The sequence below is a fragment of the Pteropus vampyrus genome, unplaced genomic scaffold (assembly GCF_000151845.1).
Source record: "Pteropus vampyrus isolate Shadow unplaced genomic scaffold, Pvam_2.0 Scaffold140, whole genome shotgun sequence".
Classification (NCBI taxonomy): Eukaryota; Metazoa; Chordata; class Mammalia; order Chiroptera; family Pteropodidae; genus Pteropus; species Pteropus vampyrus.
The window spans coordinates 311,846-328,267 of NW_011888921.1; the positions used below are offsets into that span (position 1 = coordinate 311,846).

Consider the following 16,422-nt stretch of genomic DNA (forward strand, 5'->3'; position numbering starts at 1 on the left):
TGTCCTTTGTCTACAGCTTGAGAAGGCTCACCACATGGCTGTCTAATGAGGAAATTGCCACAGGGATGTCAGTGGCAGTCACACCCCTTTGCCACTGCAGGTTTGTTCCATTGCTGACCAAGAATTTGGGCTGTGTCTGTGGCACATATGTTCTTCTGATGTCCTCATTTGGGATAACATTTAAGCAAAGCTTGCTACAGTAATGCCCAATTGCATGACCCATAATTAGTCTGAATAACATTTTCCATTTTAAACCCTTATTTTATGGAGTTTACTACTTGGCCCATAAAATCTTGTTCCAGGCTTTGACTTGGCATATTTTTTAGCATAAGCAAATTTATCATAGAAATAAATCATGAGCTCAATTCTCAAACCTATGGAATGAAGAGCAAACTCATGTTAACTGACAGGGAAAAGCCATTACAGGTTTGTGAGAGGGTGGCAGCATCTTTGTTGTTGCTACTTTTGTGTATAAGCTGTGCAGCCTCAGCGATGGACCTGGACTGGGGAGTTCCAAAGGTAGGATTCAGAAAATGAATACATCAGTGGTGATGTTCTCATCTTCAGGAGAGTAAAGAAGTAGCTAAAGAGTCTTCGAGAAAGAATAAGAATGACATGAATTTGGGGGAATGTCTCCCCTATAGATATGATAAATGAGGACAGGAGGCTCTCTAAAAAAATAAAAATAAAAAAATAAAATAAAAACCTCTTACATAAAACTGGTATTTTTTTTTGCGATAAAACATGCTTATTTGAATACCAGCACCTGTTCTCTCCCTCCTGCCATGGAAGAATATTGGCTAATATCCACTAAAACAAATAAACATTCTTATTTCAAATTATTTATTTGACAGGACCATCTATGGAAGGATCAATTTTTTTTAGCAAAAGTTAGTATATTGCGGTGGTTCTCAAAGTGTTGTTCCTGAGCAGCATCTGCATCACCCGGGAACTTATTAGAAGTGAAAATTCTAGAGATCCTCCCCAGACCTCCTGAATCAAAACTGCAAGGTAAGATCCAGGAATCTGTGATTTTATCTGTGGTTCAGAGGCCTGCCAAAGTTTGAGAACAATTGGTGTACTGGTTGGGATAGTGGGCTGTGTAATCAGGTGGAACTGGCTTTTTCCCTTGCTCTGTCTCATCTTTTGCAAGTTAATTAAACTCTTGACCCTCAATGTTTTTAATTGTATTTATTTATTTATTTATTTACTTAATAATGATGATGATATCATAATAAGGATAAAGATCTTGATAATACCTACCTCACATGGTTTTTATAATTATGAAATGAGCTAAAATATACATTGAGCCTTTAGCACAGTTTGGTAGATAATAAGTGCTTAATAAATAATAATTATTATATTCCTACAAATAAAGAAGAAAGGAGAAAGTGAGAGAGGCATTTTGAATTTATCAAGATATGATAGAAAGACTTCTTATTCCTCTTAACCCGCAATGCACATTTTGTGGGGATGTGGGTTTGAGAGTAGTTGGACTACTAGCTAATGTCCCACGTGGCTAAGGCAATTCACCTATTACTTTGGCTATTGAAGGCTAATGACTCTTTCCTTATATAATGTAAGCCCAGAGAATCAGGAGGATGAAGAATGGGTCTGGATAGTACACTCCACAAATAAGAGGCAATTTAAGCAAAGAATAATAAACAAAGAGGTTGTCTTCCTAAAGCCAAAAAAAATAATCTTTGGATTTTACATTTATGTTGGATGATTTCTCAGTTGTTATTCAAGTTTTGTAAATAGACGTTAATCAGTTAATGGAAAATATATAAAATGTCAATAGAGCAGACTAATTTGTTTGTTCATATGGTTTGTGATGATTTTTTTAAAGCATTAATTAGCTAATGTTTTGAACATAAATATTACCATAGAAGTTACAAAAATTATTATGTCAAAGATTATGAAGCTGTCATTACCAGTAATAATTACAATCTGTGGCTCTACTATTGCTTGTAATTGTACATATTTATATCATAATTTAGCACCCGAGGAAATTTAGAACATACTTTAAAGATTTAAATATAACTTTAAATTAAAAAAATATTCTAAATAAATATACACTGTAACGGTAAATTCTTAAACAATTATCTGCGATATTTGGCATGTCAAAGTTTTGTCATTACCACTCTGATTAAAAACAACTGATTTTTCACTTTGAACTTTGGAATTTATAGTTGTAGTCTGAAGTCTTTTTGTATCTTGAAAGTAGCTTGAATTGCCTCTCTCTTTCTATACACACACACACTGCTCCAAATTGAATTCTTTCATATATATGTAAATAAATATTAAAGAGTCATTTTTTAAAATAAAATTACTACATGGACACAATTCAAAATGTTCCTTTCTCGATTTGATCTAAGTTTAGAGATAAAGATTAATAATAATAAGGGAAAGTAAGTAGTTTAATTTTGGAGTATAGCATTATGAAATAGGTAAGACATAGTGATAGAAAATAATTTAATAGTAACCCTCAGAAAGCAGCATTTGCTATGTGTACGAGAAAGAGTGGGGAGAATATAAAGGAAGATCACTGGATTACATTGTAAAGTTCTTCCATGGTGATGATAATAAATGGAAAGCTGGGAAATTTCTTCTTCCTGCAAGTATGGTAGAAAGGATGGGGGGCAGCCTCTCAGGTGAGATAGACCTCTTTTCCCTCTCTCTTTTTCATTGCTTGACTGGAGAAGGTGCTAGGAAGTAGCATGATGTATGGAATCACAAGAATGGGATGTGAAATCAGTTGCATCTGGGTGTGAGTCTTGTTTTATTATTTCCTAGCTGTGTGATGTTGAGTGAGTCACTTAACTACTCTGAGCCTTAGTTTCCTGAAAGTTGTAAAACGGGCACATTGAGCTCAAATGAAATAATATATATGAAAGCAGGTGGTAAAGCTACAAATATTAGTTGTTTTTATTAAAGATGTCATCCAACATTATACCCATTTCTTTTTCTGGAAAATAATTAGTAAGCCAAGGAGCTTGTGGCCTTTCTCTCACCCTTAACACCTCAAGAAGTCAGATTGGACACCTGAATCAGCTAAGCTCATAAGGTGACGATGATGCATAGATACGGCCCTGGTGTTGCCCAACTGGCATATAATTCACCCAATTATATGCCAGTTGGGTGAATTAGTATTTTTTCCAATGCCCGTCTATTCCAATATATAAATACTTCCATCTTTGGTGATTGGCAATATTCATTTTTTTTAATCTCAGGAGACACCACTCGGGAACCTTCTAAATGCTGTCTTTGGGGTCCATGCTGAAGGAGAGCTTCAGAGGCAAAACATTTTACAGAAGAGGCCTTTTGGAATTTTGCTTAGTCTCCTACTTTAGATGGGACTCAAGGAGCCAGACCTTGATGTGACTTTTTCCCTACAGGTATCTTTATGATGTTGAGGTTTCATCACATGTTGGTGGTTTCATTTAATCTGTCTGGGGATTTAGGAGGGGTTGGAAACCCCAGCTGAGCTACTTTTAGGAACAAACATACAATATAATAACTTCCACTTCCTCTCATTTTGTTTTCTTTTTTGTTTCTTATTATTATGTAAATTCCTGAAAATTAATCATGCATTAGAATAGGACAAGCAGGCCTTTTTTTTTTTTTTTTGTCAGAGCCCTTCATTTATCTGTATTAGATGCTTAAGCTCATAGCCTAGCATTGTATTTTAATGTCTTGAGAAGAAGAGGGATTGACTATATTCCAGAATATCTTTGATTTAGTAAGAGAAAATATCGGGCCCATAACGTTTCACAATAAAGGATTGAGAATAGAATATTATAATTAATCACTCTAAAAAAAAAGAGATTTCAACTTCTCATAGAAGTTTAAAGATTGAAACACTTGAAACAAATATGTCAGAGAAATTTCCTTCTAACATTCTTGCTTTTTAGTTTCCACTAACCTATGATTAAATTCTGGCTTTAAGTAAATTTAATTCCTGATTTTTTTTCTGAAAACCCTCTGCCAGATAATTTTGGGGTGGATTGGGCCAGTAATGCACTGCTTCACTTCTTTTTCTCTCTTCTATTTAAAAACATCTCCCATCCCAGGCCCAGCTATTTGATACCCATCTGTAATTATTAATTATCAACCATGTCATATGAGCTACCTGCAGTGTTAGAAACACTTATCATGCATTATTCTTTTTTACTATTGTAGCAATTCTAAGTGCAGATGCTATTATTATTCCTATTTTGCAGAAAAGGAAATTGAGGTGTAGAGATTAAATAAATTGCCCAATGTTCCTTGGCTAGTAAGTGTTTGAGCACATATCTACTTCTAAAATATCTTTTACTCAAGTTCCTAAGACATATATGGTCCTTAAGTAGGAGGAAATAAAAGAACCTAGTTTAAGAGTAGCTCAGGTGACTCAGTTCCAACTCAACCTCACTATATTGCTCTTGCTTCATTTTCACATTTATGCCTTGTTTGTGTAATTAACTCCCATTCCCTGACTTGTGTCATAGTTTCTATAACTGTGTTTCTATGTTATTCTCTATACCAAGATTTCTCAGCAGTGGCATTATTTTGGGCTGTATAATCCTTTGTCTTGTGGGGCTGTTCTGTCCACTGTAGGATGTTTAGCAGCATCCCCAGCCTCTGACCACGAGGATGTCTGTAGTACTCTTCCAAGGTATGACAACGAGAGTGTCTCTAGACATTGCTCAGTGTCCTAGTAGGGGAAATAACCCTTGGTTATTTCCTGACTTATTGCTACAGTCCAACTGGGTGGCCTGCTGATTACTTTGTCCTGCCGAGACTGTGACTGTTTTTCTGTGTCAATTTTTGCTAAATACCTGCCCTGAATTTCAATCCTGTGCCTGGACCCTCTTAGTACTAGAAATCTCTGAGGCCAGTTGCTTGCTGGAATCTCTGCATATTTTCTGATTCTGGACCTATCACCATGTGTCTGTCTTTAGACATACCTGTTGGCCAACTACCAGCAGTGAACTAACTGGATGACACATTCTTGATAGACACTATATTGTTTTCTGTGTGCTAAACTCCCTGAATAGACTTCCTCTGACTGCCTTCGACTTTATCACAGCTTGTCTATCATCTTTCCCAATTTGTTCTGTTGGATTGATAATTGAACATTGAGTTTCTGCTCTGATATAGCCTTTGTCTTTGTGAGGGCTGCTGCTCCTGAGTTAATTCAGATTAACTCACCACTTTGATTCTCGAATGTCTTTAAACTTTCACCTTTGGTACAGTTGAGGTTGCATGTTCCATAAGAATTAGGAAGGTTCCCAAGTCAGTGAGAAAGGCAAAAATTTGTATGGTTAAATTTTCTCTTGAAAATTTCCTATGAAACAAATAGCCAAAGACTGATATTTTCACCTTTCAATGAATCCATCTCAGTCATAATTTTCTCCAGCAATGGGACATGCTCCTGGAATGCAATTGGCAAAGAATGGGTGTTTAAATACTAGAATTATATTCATCATAGCAAGGTACTTACACCACGAAAGCCCTTGGAAACCAAGACTGAATAACCAACCAACAGCATTTTAATCTTTTATCCTTCATGCTCACTCTGCTCAGGACCCTGACTCCTGAGTGGAGTGTAGGACAGAATCAAATGGCATTGTCATGTGGTTTCTCTCTCTCCTTTCTTTGTTTTGTTGTTTTTATTAAATACTAATATATTATTATATGTCTATGGTGCCATTCTATTGTATTTACTGGGAGTAGTGGAGAACAATGAAATGATAAAGAATTTGCTAGTGCACACTGACATTAGTAAAACAGTGGTTTTTATACCCTGTTTCAAGGAACCCTTGCTATTCTTCAGAGGAACTTTAGAGCTGTTGTGGGGAGCAGAGTGTTTGGTTCAATAATAGAAACTCTGCTTTCTTTTGTCTTCTGCTTTTTGAGTTTTTGCATAAGATTTAATTTGAAGAATAGTTCAGTGGCTAAAAAAGTATTTAATTGTGCAAAGCGTTGGGACTCAGAGCCACCTTGTCGATGCTTGTTTTCCTAATTATTTGCTTTTTATTAATGCTTTGATTCAAATGCACACATATGCACACAGTAGTTTCCAAGTATTTTTAAAACAAAATGTAATCATACTTTATATTCTAAATGTGTAACTTTCTTTATGTAACAGTTTATCATGATCATCTTTGCTTATCAGAATATGTAAACTTCTCTCTCTTAAAAATGATTTTGTGACATTTGGTAATATGAAAATACCAAAATAGAATTCACCATTTGTTACATAATGAAGTAGTCTCACAAAATTTATTATTTCAAATCATATGGCAAAAGTTTTCTCTATACTCAGTATTTCTTTAGGATAAATTTTGAGAAGTAGAACTTAAGTGTCTAAGGTATATATATTTAAGCTTTTGATAGAGACTGCAAATTGCAGTTCATAGAGGGATCTAATTTAAATTCTACCGATAGTACAACCTTTCCTATACTAATACTCTCACTAAAACTGGTTATTAATAATAAATTTAATTTCTGCTAATCAAGTAGGTGAAAAATACTTTGCTGTTTTTATTTAATTTCCCTGATCATTAGTGAACTTCATCATCTTTTTCAATATTTACTAGCTATTTATATTTCTTCTGTAAATTGCTTTTTCATATACTTAGTTCATTTTAACTTTTCATATTGATTTTGCTTAGCATTTTATATTGATTTTAAGAAACTGTTTTCTGAATACTTTTTCCTGCGTTGCTTGTGTTACAGTGTTTAGTTCACCTTTTAACTTTGATTATGGTTTCTTTAACTGAGCAAAAGTAAATATTTATGAACTCAAATCTCTCATTCTTTTTCTGTCTGACTTTAGAGTGATATGTTTTGCTTAAGAAGAACTTCCTCACTATAATATTTTGAAAATATCCTTTTTAAACAGTATTTTAAATGAAATTTTGTGTTTAGATATTACTTTTGCATATGGTAAGATTCTGACTCTATTTTTCCTAAATATTCACCCTAGCTTTTAATACAATTTTTTGAAGAATTTATCATTTCCTATTGAATTCACACACCACATTTCTCATTTATTAAATTTATATGTATAAAAGTGGTCAACTTCCAAACTCTGTATTTTGTTTATTCATCCATTTATTATTGTACCAATAGGAAAGTATTTTAATTTATTTAAAGTATGTTACATTTCCTACTCACTTTTTTTTTTTAATATTATTTCTTGACTCTTTTCTAAACATTGTCTTCTAGAAGAACTTTAGAATTTTGTCAGATATGAAAAATATTCAGTTGGATATAGATAAAAATTATGTTTAAATTACAGATTACCATGAGGAAATTGATAGTTTAAAAATATTGAATTTTCTTAATCAGTAGTATGTTATCTCTCTCCATTTATTGTGGTCTTTTAATAAAGTTTTCTTCAAATAGATATTGAACATTTTTGTAAGTTTTAAAACTTTTTTTGTTATTGTGAATTGGATCTTTAAAAACGTATTTTCTAATTGTTTATTCCAATGGATGCTATTGATTTTTTGTATATTTATTTTGTCACCTTAATAGACACCTTAATTTTCAGATGATGCTTTTGAAGCCATTTGGTTCTTGGAGAATGCATTTAGGTCTGATGTGAGATGAATTACAAAGTGATTATCAATACCCACTTGGTCCCTAATTCTACTGTAGGTGGTGTACCCATCACCCAGACAGCAGCAGCTTGTATCAGGCATTTCCCCAGACCTCCCTCCTTTTGCCTGCACTGGTTTCTTCTCATGCTTCCCTGCTTTATCCATATTCTGGCTCCTGCTCTCTACTTTGTTTAGGTAACCTATTAGGATCCTATATCTCAACTGCACCTCCATCCACCCTCTTGGCTTCAGAGTGCCTTCAGATCCAAGTAAACATTGATCTCTCTACCAGCCCCAGATCTTCAGAACCTCGTCCTCCTCTCCTACAACTGGGCTAGACAATTGAAAGAGCAGCAGTGAAACTAAACAGCCCTATCTCATCCTGTTTGGTTTTCCAAAAGAAAACTCCACAGAATGGTTTAAAAATAATGAACTTAATTTTAATTGAACACTTGGCTAGGTTCTAGGCATTTTCCTAGGTTCTAGGGAAAGAGTTGTGAATATGGCAGACATGATATCCATCCCCGTGGAACTTGAATTCTATGGGGAGCCCAACAAGAAGGAGACATCTTTCATACTTGTCCAAGTCTCCTTGTTAGTGCTGAGATTCTCCAGATCTTCAGGCCCTTCTACCATCTTCCAGGCAAGATTTGTCTTCATCTCTATTGTCAATGTTTGGGAGAGTGGAGAGTAAAAACCAAATGGAAACAAACTCTTTTCATTAAAAAGAAATAATAAACCCTGCTAAAAGTTTGCAATTCTGTACAACTCAATTATAGCATATATGCACATGATTAATTTTTATGTATAGTCATTACCCTACTTGTTTGTAAATTTCTATAGGAGCAAATTCTTAGCTCATATACCTTTTATTCTCTAGAGCTAGGACTCTTGCACAGAGTTATTGCTCAGTATTTGTTGTCTCCTTGAATGGAGTAACTTGATAACATCCCTCCAATACTTATTTCATCTCATTTAGTTGGTTTCCTAAGGTACTTTAAGTGACAACTCCCTGCACCTTCCTTGAGATTTGGAATTTTCAAAAAGCAAGGGAAAAATTGGGCATGCTAAGTGAAGATGGCAGCAACTGTGGTCTTGGGTGGCATAGTTTGTTGTCTTAAATGAGAGAACTCTCATCTGTGGTTTGCTAATTATTGTTTTTTTTTTTTTTCTTGTAGAACAAAGAAGTAAAAAAATTCTTTTAAAGAAAGGCCAAAAAAATATTATAGATTTTTTCTTTTGACATTCCTAAACAAGAACAGGCCTAGATGGTGTCATTTTTAATTCTTGCCCTAACTGGTATTGATTTTTTTTTTCAGAATGCCCTGAATTTTTGCCCAATTTTGGTTGTGTGTTGGGTGAACACTAATTCTGTATGGAACACTTAAGTTTTTAAACTGTCTATTTATATACAAAATACTATTTTGTCTTCTTTTGAGTTTGATTAACAACTAACTTTATGTATATTATTAGTTATCCTTTGAGTTTTTCTTTTTGTAAGGATGGACTAACATCTAAGGCTCCAAGAGAAAAATAATCCATGGTGATTGTATTTGGAATTTTTCCCTTATTATCTCCATATGGCAAACTTACAACTCAACAGAAAACTGGATGTTGTATTATATGATTCAGAGACTGTACTTTTGTTTTAGATTTTGTATGCTTTCTTTCTTGATTGTCTTTCTGTCCATCTGGCTTAAGAGCCCTTGTTGGTACTGAGAAAAGTCATAGAATAAGTTTTATAAGGAGTTTATGAAAAACTTCAAAATCATTTTTTTGAGCTTCGAAAATTGCTTCAGGGATTTATAAAAATGTGAGGGGAGATTTGCTGTTTAGTTTGTCATATTCAAACCAGAAACACACTGATATTTCAATAGCTTAGTTTGGACTGAAAGTTTCTCAGAGCAGATTTCAAATGGGGCTACAAATAAAACTTACAAGTGTCATTTAAAATTCTAATTTGTGTTGGTCATACATCAGAGATGTAACAGAGCACTGGTCTTAGAGCAAAGAGCAACTAATAAGCAGTTCTTATTGAACCTATTCATCTTTTTGTTTTGATTGGCTAACCACGTTAGCTTTCTTTTCTAAGATGCCAAATCCATTTTGGATCCAAACAAAAACACCTAGCCCAGTAAATTAGACATTCTTTATAATAAAGTGTATGGCAAATATAGTGTATGGCAAATATTGAGAAGATGATGATCTAAAGCCACCTAAATGTATCTCAGGAGACCATTCATTTTGAGAATTAACAAAGCTGGAATTTGAAGGCAATGTTTAATTGAGTTTCTGGATATCTTACTTAGGTGTAACTGATTTTAAAGCTGAATTTATAAATTCCTGCTCACTTGTTTAAGTCTCTTGGCAAATGTATTTGTCAGAAGAAAAGAGGGGGAAAAAGGCACAAGAATTTTGGCTTTAAGTATTTTTATAGGGTGCAGTTGCCAAATGAATAATGAGGAGGAATTATAGACAGAGAAAGGATATGGTGAGAGAGGGACTGTGAACCCAACACATATGGTTTTAAATGTGATCTTGCCCTTTGGTATTTTCTGAAGAGATAGCTAACTTATTCTTGAATTTATACATGCTATTTTATAAATGCTAAATATGCTTTTCTTCTCAGCTCCTGAAATAAATGAAATTATTATGTGCCCAAGGGTTAAACATGAACGTAAGATCAAGTGTGTGCTTAGGCACTGGTGTTAGGTTTTTATTGATACAATTAAACTCTGCTATCTCCTCTTCCTAATCTCTAGAGATTTCTGGTGGCCTTTCATTTTTGAGTTAATTTTTTTTTTAATGCAGCATGAAAAAGATGATTCTTAAATTCTTTTGGGAATTGAGATCTAGTTTTTGGAATAACATATTAATAACAGTTACTAATCTTTATTGATACCAGGTGCTAGATAATTGGGTAAGCATTTTATAAATAGTATTTAATCTACATGTCTACCTTATGGGGTAGATACTATTTTTTTTTTTCTGACATTGTACCTATGAGGAAATTTAGTCACAGAAATGTGTTTTATTTTTTATTTATTTTTTATTTTTTAGGCAAGGCAACCCTTGGTTGACCTCACGGATTGCAAGGACCTTGTCATCTTACAATCCCTTATTTTTTTGTTTTTTATGCCTCTAGCACCTGGTCTTCCTAGGTGGTCTCCCATCCGAGTACTAACCAGGCCTGACCCTACTTAGCTTCCAAGATCAGACGAGATCAGGCTTGTTCAGGGTAGCATGGCCGTAGACTGGTCACAGAAATGTTAAGTAACTTTCTTAAAGTCATGCAGCCAATAAAGGGCAGATTTAGGATCTGCCTGTATGCATAATGAGCCATGTTCTCAATCAGTGCCTTAGAGTGCCTTCTTTCCTGACCAAGGAAAGTCATTAGAAAGACTGGATCAGAAGCAAAGTCAAAGTACTCATATTTCCTGGTGAGCTAGACACTTGGTTGTTTACTCAACCATCATTTCCACTTCCCTCCAATTTCGTTCATGCATTGGGCAGACAAGAACTTCAAGCACTGCCCCAACCTCAGGAAGTTAGTCCTTAGTCTAAGTGAAGACTGGTAACTCCATTATTTTGCTATTAATTGCTTTAAGAATGGTCATGTGACAGAATTCTCGTCAATAAGACAAAAAGATAATTCTACATAATGACATCTGGAAATGTGTACTATGCTCTGAAAAAAGGGCCAAGAAAGAAATGCACCCTGTTCTACCTCTTTAAGATTGATTGGTGGGATATGAAGCTTGGAGCAGCTGCAGCCAGCTTGCAATCATGAAGACATATGATTGAGGGAAAAAGCCCATTGAGGATGACAGAAAGAACTTGAGTCATTGTGGATGTCATTAAGCTGCTGAATTAACTAATCCTGGAATATCCCTACCTCTAAACTTCTTACATTGGAGAAAATAAGGGTACCCATCTGATTAAGCCGTTTTGAACTGTGTTTCCTAATTTTTGTAGTCCCAAACATTCTAACTGATACATCTGGGTTCCAGACCATGTACCACTCCATACAATCCACATCTTCTTCCCTTATAGGTGATATCACATTGTGTTTTCCTTTATAGTTTGTGTTAGGTTAGAAGCTGGCTAGAAGATCTTTCGAACAGATGTTTTGCACTTTTCCAAACAAAGCTTTTTTGAACAAATGTGGATAGTTTTGACTTTAAGAACTAAATATTTACAGTCTCTCCAACCCTCTAAAGCTGTCCAGGAAGAAAATTGTGAGTGAATGTTCTATCACATACAGAGAGGAATAAACAACACACATGAGAGCCCTCAGGGGACTGTCAAACTACATAAAATTTTACACATCTTTAAGCAAATCTACAGAGGCCAATGCAAAGTGAGCAATAAGAGCTGTGAGTGGGTTTGGGACCCTCCCTGAGGGGTTCTTTCTTCTCTTGGGAATATCCAGTATTGATGCTCATCCATAAATATGCTCTTATTATCATCACGAGGCAGTTTAAAGAATTCAGAGTAGACAAGTTCTCAGTTGAAGTTTAAATACCCTTGACTGACTTTACCTCTAACCCCATGTGCGAAGAGACCACAGTTAAATGGAAAGTGTTCATGAAAATGAAGGGCAAGTTTTATTTATTCATTAAAAAAAGCTTTTTAAAAAGCATATGAAATGCCTCTAGGAAAGTTTAAGACATGTTTCAAGGCCTCCTGAGCTGTAGCCTGTTATACCAGCTGTGACATGTCTTGTATGTCAGTAGTATGCATGCTGCATTTCACAAAATGGAACTCAATGCTTTCTTTTAGAATATAACCTCTTGGTGACAAGGAGCATTTCTTATGAATAGTTCACTTTGTTTTGCTAGGGTGGGGCATCTCAGACCCTGTACTCATAAATAGGCTTGGAATTATCTCTAGGCATGGCTCAGATAAGCTGGTAAGTTATGAATGTTGATTTTTCTCTACCTGGTACATGGAATCAAATATAGTGTGTCTGGAGGCTTTTCCTATGGCTCTTGGAGGTGTTCTAACTCCTTCTGATAAGATGTCTGACCATTTAGTAAATATTTCCTCGTTCGTTTTGCCTCAGTTAGTAACCAAGGATAGCAAGTTGATCTGTTTATGATGTGTCTCCCTCAGTAGATGGTGAATTCCTTGCAGAAAAAGACTTTTGCATTTTTGAATTCCCAGCAAGTAGCACAGTCTGGCACATTGATCAATAAACTCTATAACCTTTTTTTCTCCTTCAGTTGTATGAAGTCACTAAGAAAGATTTAAAGACAAATGCAGTGATATGTCCCACCCTGTTCCTTTGCCAGAATACTGAATGGGCTAAGCAGACTTCCACCCAGTTGGTGTTCTGTTTTTAGCCAAAGATTTCAAGGCAATGAGTAGTCTCCTGGAATTGATTTGTCTTGGACAACAAAGACAAAAAGCCAGATGTGTAGTTGTAGAAAATTCATATGCTCTTGTTACAGTTCTAGGAGCCAAAGCAAAAGATCCTTCCTTTTCCTCTAAGCACTGAATTTTGGAATTGGCAGACACATAATGGGGCATGTCTATGGTTACTAAAGAATGGAAAACTAGAAACATATATTAAATCTAGGGTTATACTATCTGATTAACTGCAAATGGTGCAAAAATTGTAAATCTAGTAAGAAAGCTGGTGTGGCAAGTAGGATTGAGACTTTCATAAAATCGATCAGCATATTGAAACAGAAATGTGTTAAATGTGGTAATTATGACTTGACAAAATTAAATTCCCCCACTCCAAAATATACCTAATGTAATTCAAGAGATGAGGAAATTCCCAAGTTTCATGTGCTTCATTATGCTTCTCCTGGTGATCAAAATTCAGGATGTTCTTGCAAAAAGGTAAAGAAGTGGATGGGTAATTACAAGCACAATGTCTTTGTTGGAATACATTAGTTTACTCTCATGAGTTACCATTTTTCTCAAAGTGTTCTGGGAAGTATATAAAAATACTAAAAACACATTACCTTGTTAAGAAAACCAACACAGAGTAGAATGAAGCAAGAGGAAGAAAGTTGGCTCAGAAGATGAAACTTGACTCCTGTTCTTTGAAAGGGGCCAGGGCATATTCAGTATTTAAACAGGCCAAAAGGAGCATTCACTTTAAAATCTGAATTATTTTTTCTAGACCAGAATGACTCCATAAGTACTGACTTCTGGAGTGGTGTCTGTTAATATATACTCAGGGCTTCTTAAGCAATTGAGATTCCGTCAGTAAATGAGCATCTTCCAGTTTTATTTTCTCCCCACCCCATTGTTACAGCAAAGCACTAATTTCTCTGTATTACAGTTCAGTGAACAGTGACTAGGGGAGAGCAGGACATTCAAAGATAAGACTGTACTTGTTAGGTGCTTTAGTGGGTATTTCCTCGATATCCTCTCTCCTTCCTTCTCATTCTTGTTTGTCAAGCAGCAGCCTCCACAAATGGTTGCATTTCTAATTTGAGGATATGGGCCTGGAAGAGGAAAGGCATACGTAAAGCCCGGGGAGTATCTGTGGAATGGTGATAGGGCTGTTCATTTCTAACAGAGTTCACATGAGGGATTAATAGGATCCAAGGCTTGAAAGAAAATCCTGAGGAATACCACTGATCCTTGACTTTGTATCTGCACTGTTCTACATACTTCACTTATATAATTTTATTTAATCCTTACAACGAGCTTATTAGCTAGGTGCCTATTGGTATTTTAAAGGTTCAGAAAGGATGAGAAACAGGTTAAATAAAGGTCACAATGCTGGTAAGGAGTGGTCCCTGGATTTGAGTACAAGCAATTCGACCTGGAGCTGAACTTAACTGTCACTGTGTAGCCACCTCTACTGGTAGGATAAGATCAGACCACAGGGCCTTGAACATTATATGTAATTATCTACTCTTTATTCTGCATGTAGGTCAGTGGTTTGGAAACATTTTTAAGGTTGTGTAATGCTCTTTCAAGTGACATTTTGTCAATACGTTAAACAGATAATACTGAAAGTGCCAATATACTAAACAGGGACTCAATATATTAATAGATCAAAGTGAATGTGTTCTGGTTGAAGTGGACAAGGATGTGGATCCTGCCTCCTCAGCCAATTTCTCTGCCATGGCCTGAGAGACTCACCTGCAATTCGCCCAGGGCCCAGGTTGGCAATAATTGCTGTGTACAAGGGCAGTATTGGAGTTTTTGAATAGAGCAGTGTATCAAAGAATAGGGTATTCCAGAAGTGTTTCTAGTACTGAAATGCAAGGTGACGGAATGAGAGAGAGTAAGCAGATGACACCCAGTCACAAGGTCACTGCAGGGGCCCAAGCCTGACTTGATGAAGGCCTGCTTGAGGTGATAGAAACAGAGCAAAAGGTAGATGCGAAGGAAGAATTAAGCAAAAGATAAATGGTTTGTAATGAAGAGTTATGAAAGGGAAGAACAAATACTTCAGACAAGAATACTTTTCATTAAAAATACAAGATGTTGAAAGTCAAAGGACTGGTTTGATGAAATCTTTATTAGTATATTCATTTAGTTCCTTTTCGAACAAACATTTTTTAGTTCAAAAAATTTTTTAGTTTAAAAAATTTATGTTTTTCTGCCTTATTTCATTTTACAAGGCAGATTTAAGATGCAGGATGTATAGAACATGTTGTAATCCATAAGCACTCAAGCATGAACTAAAAGGACATGACTAATGTAAATCTCGGAATGGTCTGTCACTACTCTCTGGTATCAAACAAGTAAGAGATTGATAGAGCGGCACAGGACCCACAGAGGGAAACCCAAATGTGTTTAGAGAGCAGCAGGGTTGTGGTTCCAAGACTTGACTGCAAGGAATGTACTCCTGGTTTTAAGGATCAATAGAACATTCATGTTGATTGCATCAAGCTCTTAAATCTCTTTCACTTCTTTATGTCAACCAATCAAATTATGGAAGTTTTGAAAAATTTTCAGTCTAAAGTTAGATGGATATGTTGTTATGTGGATGGATGAACTTTACCCTCCAAAACTACAATTTAGACCCAGAATCATAAATCACTTTTAATTGACTAAAGCTGGTCCCCGAAGAAGAGTAATCAAAATATATTGCTGGCTAATGAATCCACTGTGAAAGACAATTGCAGCACTTTCGACGGCTGGATGACATTGTTTTTAAACTGGCACTCAATTGCTTCAATTAATTCCATTTGAATTTACGAATAAACATCCATTCTCCTTTGGGCTTTCTAACCTGTCTTTGCCTTAGAAAACTCACCTCGGCTCCATCAATCCACGATATTTTCTTCCAGTGAGTGATATGATTTACACACTAATGATTTTCTAATTTCTATTTTTTAAAAAGCCTGTCTCCGGGGACATCGTGTTCTTGGGTGGTTAAAACAGTCTGTTGGGTAAAATATGTGAGAATGACTAACAATCGGAGGCATTAATGTAAAGAGAAAGCGTGATTTAATGGGCCGCTTTTGAAACAAGTTAGAACACTGACTCTGCTGGGGGAGGGGATCTCCCAAAGCACTCCTGACTTTGAGACTACTCCAGAAGCTGTAGTGAAGTATTTCTTTAAATCACAGGAGTGTGAAATCTTTCTAAAGCTTCTCAGAAAGCAAAAGGGGGATACTAATGAACACAAACTATAATACAATTCCAATTTTACAGCACACTTAACGTTGCTGATAGCTTCTTAGAGCACAATTAAGTCAAATTGGAAGGAGATTCTGGTAGGAAAATAGTCCTCCTGGCTGAGAAAGTGGATACTCATTTAAGTATTATTTACCCTAGGTTGGCAATGCACAAGCCAGCACCGTGGAGTTTATATGGGGGACTGCAAGAAGCTATTCAAACTGTTTTGAGC

General features: G+C 35.5%; 1 long non-coding RNA gene and 1 pseudogene across 3 annotated transcripts in view; one reads left to right on the top strand and one right to left on the bottom strand.

Moving 5' to 3' along the window:
• Window positions 1-16,422, top strand: part of LOC111744741 — a 105,695-nt gene that overhangs the window by 60,001 nt on the left and 29,272 nt on the right. For 2 of the 3 annotated variants that reach the window (XR_002782315.1, XR_002782317.1), the window contains 4 exons: window positions 17-100; window positions 855-1,011; window positions 2,984-3,067; window positions 3,234-3,398. This is a non-coding gene — a long non-coding RNA (uncharacterized LOC111744741). The remainder of the gene's footprint in view (window positions 1-16; window positions 101-854; window positions 1,012-2,983; window positions 3,068-3,233; window positions 3,399-16,422) is intronic. The other variant, XR_002782318.1, reaches the window with a different exon arrangement.
• Window positions 10,729-10,847, bottom strand: LOC111744779 (annotated as a pseudogene).